At 41.2% G+C, this 7,910-nt stretch overlaps 1 long non-coding RNA gene across 1 annotated transcript in view; it reads right to left on the bottom strand.

Annotated features, from left to right (window-relative positions):
* Positions 1-7,340: 7,340 nt before the first annotated feature.
* The window catches only part of LOC138854373 (uncharacterized), a 423,554-nt gene continuing 422,984 nt past the window's right edge, over positions 7,341-7,910 (bottom strand). Inside the window, exon 4 of the long non-coding RNA XR_011393561.1 lies at positions 7,341-7,774. This is a non-coding gene — a long non-coding RNA (uncharacterized lncRNA). The remainder of the gene's footprint in view (positions 7,775-7,910) is intronic.

The raw sequence follows: 7,910 nt of genomic DNA, 5'->3' as shown, positions 1-7,910 counted from the left end.
ATTGTGGCGATTGGTGCTATTATTGTTATTGCTGTTGGCGATTGTGGCAAAAAGATTGTTTTTGTTGCTGTAGATAATACCATGACGGTGGGGTGTGGTGGTGGTGGTCACCAACACAACAATCACCTGCCAAGTTGTTTACACAGAAATAATTTATGACCCGTGCATCAAACTGACGTGTAATAGCTGGTCACAAATATTTTCCTGCTTATATACACAGATTGACCCACAAAAGACAGCCACACACAAAACAGACCCCCCCCCACAAGACAAAAGACAGAACTAAACCAACAGCTGCAGCAAGTTCAGAATATCTCTGACAATGCTAAGGATCCGAGATGAAAGGGATAAAAAAGTATAAAGATAATATAGACGGTAGATATGCCACAATCACTGAAGAAAAGACAGAGAGAGAAGAGCAAGAGGTCCTGGCTAAGGAGATTATTACTAGAACGCACATTAGTTTCGGAATAAAAGCAAAAGATTATACATAATGCTAAACTTCTGGGAGAGATTATTGAGCGAGAAAGATCGGTTACTCTGTCTCTGCAGAAACGGAAATAACATCAACAAAAGAAAGAATTAAGGAAGAACGACACACAAATGAGTAAAGAATATGCTTAGTGGATTTCAGCATTCAAGCGAACATAGTGGAATACGCTAGTTGGAAAATATTAGAAAGTTAAGCACAGGCCGCTAAGAATAATATTTACGCAGATAAAGCATAAAGAAAAAATTTATAAATTGAGCTTTATATACTAAACAACTGGAAGTCTACAAGATATACAAATAAGACCAATCCTATCAAAAGATGATCTGCTAAAAAAATGGACTTTATAAACACTGCTAAGGAAAGGAATAGTTTTTAACAAAGTAACAGAGCCGTATACACCTATTAAACGGTTTCTCATGAAGGAGAGAGGACAATCAAGCTAAAATATAAAATAAGGATAGAATAATGCTTTTAATACATTTATAAATATTTTGCATATTAATATAAACGAATTTTTTCAAAAAGCCTAAAACAGGAATATTATAAATGACTTGAAACTGATGTAGACTAACTGAAGCTAAACTAGAAAAACACATTATAAACCAGGTTTTGTTCGACTGAAACTGTTCAGTGTGGAGAAGAAACAAAGAAGGAAAGAAAGAAGGGAGAAGTAGCAACGTTGGCAAAAGAAACAATACAAGCTAAAGAAATTGAAATCCAAAACACACACACAAAAAAAAATGGAGATTTTATTGATAAAACTCAGCCTGATACAACCTGATTCCAGGAATAATATCCCCGACTTAAAATTGGCATTCGGGATTGGATGCATTGATGCACATGTTGCCTTGTATCTGCTCACGACGTGGCTGTCCATCCCGAAGGTCATGTACTTTTTTGCGACGTTCTCAACCGTCAGCATCCCCAAAACTAAACGAATTCAGTATCCCCACCCTTCATGGCAAGCAGTTGATGCAAGCCTCACTTACCGTCACACTAGGTGGACTGGCAATGTGTACACTTTCCAGTATTACTTTGCCAGCCTCCTCATCCTTTCCATGCATTCAGTGAATTAGTAAAGCAAATTCTACCAGACGACTTTCTTTTTTTGTTTTAGTTGGGAAGAAAGACCCCAATCCAGCTGGGACACAACCACATTGTGGAAAAGTTGTATAAAGATGTGACTGAGGCATGTTAAACAGAGACTGCCTACCTTGCAGCTGTGAGTGTTTTTGACTCCAGAACATTTCCTGCTAACAGTTCCTATTTGGAAACTAATCTCACGTCTAGAAACATCGACCCTCGGTATTGCCCTTCGTCACACTGAATATTAGTCATTTCTGGAAAGATGGAAGCTGAAAAATATTATTTTTATGGCTTCAACTGTGCAAGAGTCAAGAGCGAGTTTTTAAGACAACCGAGTCAACATCAGGAGCCTTGCTTCAGCTCAGTGGCCGGATGAGAGAAATCTCTAGTATCCAGCAATCCCGGTAATCCTGTTAACTGCCCTGATAGGATAACCCTCCGGGGACTGTCTTATTTCCACTGGGGTCCTCAATCTTGTCCCGCACGATGCGACCCACACAAGTCGCCTAGCACCCAGGTACCTACTTGCTAGGTGAACAGGACAACAGGTGTAAGGAAAAGCGTCGAAATCCTCCCAACCCGCCGGGAATCGAACACGGGCCCTTGGCTTGTGAAACGAGAGCTTTGCCAGAAAGGCCACGGGGCCTGGCATTAAAGAATAGCAGGCTACTGGTGTGGGTTTACGCCTGCATATCTACCCTGAATGACACCTATATTCATCTCAGTATTGAGCAAGAGGAAAGTGTTGCCGATCACAGGAAAGCAGTTAAACTCAACAAAAATAGAGATTAGTGTCTTCGGTACAACTTTGTCCCAGTAAGACCAGACCCTTTCTCCATGAAGCAACCATACAACAGGCTTCTCAGTGAACTGGTTTACACACTTATCAACACTACTGGAGAACTAAAAGTTGCTGTTACTTTCCTGTTACCAAGTCTCAGCTTGGACACGCAGAGAGAACAGGTCTGTTGCATTCCTGGTTCCCGCCAGGCTTCTGAATTGCATCCAACTTATATATATAATATAGGGAAGTATCACCTCTTTAACTGGACTGGGGACCCTCATCCTCAGAGAAGACAATAAACGTACCTCAGGGAAAACTTAAGGTTCTCCCCGTAGCTGTTTGAATATTTTCTTCTCCTACCACCCTCTATATTTTATATTCTATGGGAAAATTTATTGACAATATATATATATATATATATATATATATATATATATATATATATATATATATATATATATATAAACACACACACACACACACACACACACACACACACACACACACACACACACACACACTATCACTGGTATTTTTTCAATATATCAATTTCAGTTACAACCAAAATTCTGAACCGTTATTTAGCGATATATATATGTATTTTTTTATTAAATATTTTTTTATTTCATTTGGTTTGTTTACATTTTTAATTTCATGAATTAGTTTTCTTACATACGTTTGTAATTTTAAAGAACGACTTTATTTTAATATGAATATGTAATATACAGCATTCAAACGAAGAATTATTGAATTTCCAGAAGGACTATTTTCTAGAATATTATGCAGGTGTTAGGAGAGAAGATACAGGTGTATAATGTTATGAGTTGAAACATATGTTGCATGTGGGGAGAGAGAGATAGAGAGAGAGAGAGAGAGAGAGAGAGAGAGAGAGAGAGGAAGAATTAAGGCAGGGCTAGGAACTGTGAATCGACCCCTGCAACCACAAACAGGCGAATACAACCATATTAGAATCCTATCACAAGGTTAGGTGAGTTTTATCAGGAAAAATAAAAGACAAGTGTTTCCTGACGCGGGTCTTAGTCATATGATGACTCGCATCTGGAGATTTTGGTCATCTGAGCGAAGTCTTCCGCTGGCTTACCGGTCCACTCCTTTAAAAATTACTGTCAGGACATATTACAATTACAACAAGTATATCCTATAACACGGTAATGCACAATATATCGGGAAACACACGTACATGGATTGTACGGCGGCCTATGATACTGTACCACACCACAAACTCTTCCACAGGCTAGGAGAGGCGAGGGGTAACGAGACAGGTACTACAATCCATCAAATAATACCTAAGAGAAGGAGACAGAACGATGGTCAGGGAAAACATTTCAGGATGAGCAGAGGTGATACTGAGATCATAGCCATCCTATTGACTGGTCTTCTGCTAAAACTGTCTTCCCTACTTCCAACTCGAACAGTCGCCGTCTAGTTGAATCCTCTCTAATACACAACTTTCCTTGTATGAACCTTAGCCCTGGCTTCGTCTCTGTAGATGCCTTCCTCTCCCACTATATTGTAAAATGCTCCAAACTTCAGAACACCCGTGACTTAACCTGAATCCTCATTTTTTCTTTTTCTTTTTCTTCTTCTTCCTCTTCCCCTTTCCTCTTTCCTTTTCTCCTCTGGGTTGTCTTTCTCTCTCCTGTCTCGTGTTTCTGTTCCTTCTTCATTTATTTCACCACTTCCCCTTTCACGCACCTCTGTGCGCTTGCTCTCCCTCTGTGGGCATCTAGCTCTCTTGCAGTGCTCCCCTTCCTTTGTATTTGACTGGCTCGTCATCCTTATTTCCCACTTCTACCACTGCCACTACTATTACCTCTTCTTCTACTACTACTACAACTACTGATGAAATTAAGACACATGTGCGGCGTCTGGTTGTCTTTGTTGTGGACGTTTCGCCAATCAGTGGCTGGCTGGATGGCGAAACGTCTACGTTGGGGATGCCCGGGTGTTATGCATGTGTCTTAATTTCATCTTGTCGGTATTATATACAATTCTTGTACTACTACTATTACCACCACTACCTCTTCCTGCCTATATATAGCCGTCCTGCTCCACCTCTGGTTAGTGTGACTTTGTCAATGGTCCAAGTCGGACCGAAACGTCGTCGTAAGCTTCTCTCTTTTATGTGCGGGTTATTTGTGTACTAGCAGCAGTAGTAGTAGTACTAGCAGCAGCTGCAGTAGTAATAGTAATAGTAGTACGTAGTACTACTAGCAGCAGCAGCAGTAGTAATAGCAACAGCAGTAGCAGTAATAGTAGTAGTAGTACTAGCAGCAGCACCAGCAGTAATAGCAGCAGTAGTAGTAATAGTAATACTAGCAGCAGCACTAGTAGTAATAGCAGTAGCAGCAGCAATGGCAACAGCAGTAGCAGTAATAGTAGTAGTAGCACTAGCAGCAGTAGTAGTGCCAGCAGCAGCACCAGTAGTAATAATAGTAGCAGCAGTTGTGTACGAATGGTATATAATACCGACAAGATGAGAGTAAGACACATGTGCAACATCTGGGTATCTTTATTGTAGACGTTTCGCCATCCAGTGGCTTTATCAATACAAATTCTAGGACATAACTTGAAGACAATAGAACTATGTACAGAAGATGAGGTAATCAGTCCCTCAACCTAGGAGTAGGTGAGAACAGCACCGTAGTCGTGGAGATTCTGAAGCAGAAGAAAGAATCCTGGCGCTTATATAGTAACGTCAGGTGTAGCAGACGAGGGCATATTCACTGGTAGGTGGGATTCCCCAGTGGAAGTAGGTCCTTCCCAAAGAGATGGGTTAGTTGTAGTAGTAGTTGTCGTAGTCGTGAAGTTTATGTACATGTCCTCAGAATTAAGATTCCATGATGTTGCAGTGTCTGACAAGTTGTGTACGAATGGTATATAATACCGACAAGATGAGTGTCTTACTCTCATCAATAGTAGCAGCAGCAGTAGTAGTAATAGTAGTAGTACTAGCAGCAGTAATAGCAGCAGCAGTAGTAGTAATAGTAGTACTAGCAGCAGCAGTAATAGTAGTAGCAGTACTAGCAGCAGCTGCAGTAGTAGCAGTAGACACAGCGCACTTGACCTCGTAGATCACTCAGCGTCCATAGCCATTACAAAATATGTTCAACACACAATAAAAAAAAGGATAAAATTATCAAACAATAAAATCAGAGAACATAAACAATCATCACAAATACTCTCATAGCAAGTTATACTAGTCAGCATCAACTAAAAACCTCGCATTAAACTACTTGGACAGATTGACTACAGGGATGTTTAGCAAACTGGCTACTGGAATTTAACCCACATTATTATTATTATAATCAAGGGGGAAGCGCTAAACCCGGAGGATTATACAGCGCCTGGGGGGGGGGGATGTGGAAGGCATTCAGGCTTAATTCGGGGAACTGGAGCACAGATCCAATTCCCTAAATCAAGAGCCCCTCACCAACATCAAGGAACCTTCCTTGAGGGGAATTTAACCCACAGCAAGTGCTCTGTTATAAAAAAACGGAAAAGAGCTAGACGCATGTGTAACATCTGGGTATCTTTATTTTTAGACTTTTTGCCAACCAGTGACTTTATCAATACAATACAAGGTTATAATGTTTATGAATGTAGAATTATATATATAAGACGAGGTAATCAGTCCCTCAGACTTGGAGTTGGTGAAAGGTCGTAGTCTTGAAGACTCTGAAACACAGGCAAAAAGATTGGCGCTTATATACGGGCGTCAGTTGACGGACGTGCAGCTGCACGTACCTCATCTGACGTCAGTGAAGACAAACTTCATACATAATCTGAAGAGTAGATACGACAAGGATCGAGAGGCGGGAAAACCAATACAGCCGGTGACTGTAGTTAAACGGAGACTCTACCCCCGCAAATACACCTTGGTGAGCACATATGTATCCATACACGTCAGGAGCCAAGATTCGACCGCTCGCACTCAAAGTTAGGTAAGTACACACTCCTTACACCAGGTGTAGTGTTCAAAGTATGGTCAGTACACACACCTTACACCAGGTGTAGTGTTCAAAGCACGGTAGGTGTAATTAAAGAACACAGTGTCAGGGGCATCATAGTACTACACTCCTAATGACGTCATCAGTCAGCTGATAATTGTTGTTGTTTATCGTCTACTGTGACGTAATCACATAACAGGTTACTGACTCACCTGTTATTACTAAAGGTGCCTGGAGTGTGAGAGTGTAGGTGAAGGTGACGATTTAGGTGGTGGGCTAGGTGATCAGCCAGGCAGTGGTGCGTGGACTTCGTGCAGCGAGCACTAACAACCTGTCTGGTCACACTGTGCACTGATCTACTACGTTACTCCATATGAGAGTTATATAGCGGGAACAAACGCTAGCTATATTACTTCCTTACCCACCATTATATTCCATCAGATAGGATGAAATTTCCCTCTCATGTTCCATTACACAGGAAGGGGTTCCATCTCATACGCCATCACAAAGGAAGGGGTTCCATCTCATACGCCATCACACAGAAAGGGATTTTCATCTCATTCGCCATCACACAGGAAGGGGTTCCATCTCATACGCCATCACACAGGAAGGGGTTTTCATCTCATACGCCATCACACAGGAAGGGGTTCCATCTCATACGCCATCACACAGGAAGGGGTTCCATCTCATATTCCGTCAAAAAAGAAGGGGTTCTATCTCATATTCCATCACTTAGGAAGGGCTTCCCTCTCATATTCCATCACATAGGAAGGGCTTCCCTCTCATATTCCATCATATATGAAGGGCTTCCCTCTCATATTCCATCACACAGGAAGGTCTTCCCTCTCATATTCCATCACACAGGAAGGTCTTCCCTCTCATATTCCATCACACAGGAAGGGCTTCCCTCTCATATTCCATCACACAAAAAGGGGGGTTCCCTGTCATATTCCATCATATACAATGGATTTCACACTTCATGTAGTGAAATCTGTTGGTCTGAGCTGGGAGATGGTGATACTATCCCCAAGATTGGCATTATGGGTTTAAGAGCTACGAGAGTTTCATATGTTTCACTGTAGCAGAGCTGGAGTGACTAGACTTAGGAATTACCATCGTTCAGGAGAATAAATCACAGGCACAACAGCAAGGGAATTTATGAGACGGAGAATTTTTAAATGCAACTCACACATACGCACACACACAATGTATCACAGTCTGTGATCTGGGCACCTGTTGCTGTCTTGCAACACCGCATAGCCCCTGACGACGTACGAGAATCCGAAAGATCTTAAGCTAAAGACTTCCATGGCCATGGACGTAGTACTCTTCTCACCGTACCACATCGGTCCAATACTTTGGCGCCCAGCTAACGCTAGACGTTTTGGTCCAAAGCAGCCAGCACTCAGGAAGATGGCTTCGAGTTTTTCATCTCATCCTCTGCAGGCAACGACCAACGAAAATTTTTACAATGTTTAGAATTTGCAGAACAAGCGAAATATTCACAATCACTAATATATATATATATATATATATATATATATATATATATATATATATATATATATATATATAT

The sequence above is a fragment of the Cherax quadricarinatus genome, chromosome 56, assembly GCF_038502225.1.
Source record: "Cherax quadricarinatus isolate ZL_2023a chromosome 56, ASM3850222v1, whole genome shotgun sequence".
NCBI classification, from domain to species: domain Eukaryota; kingdom Metazoa; phylum Arthropoda; class Malacostraca; order Decapoda; family Parastacidae; genus Cherax; species Cherax quadricarinatus.
The sequence above is the reverse complement of the archived record's forward strand: the minus strand, read 5'-3'. Positions and strand labels throughout refer to the sequence as shown.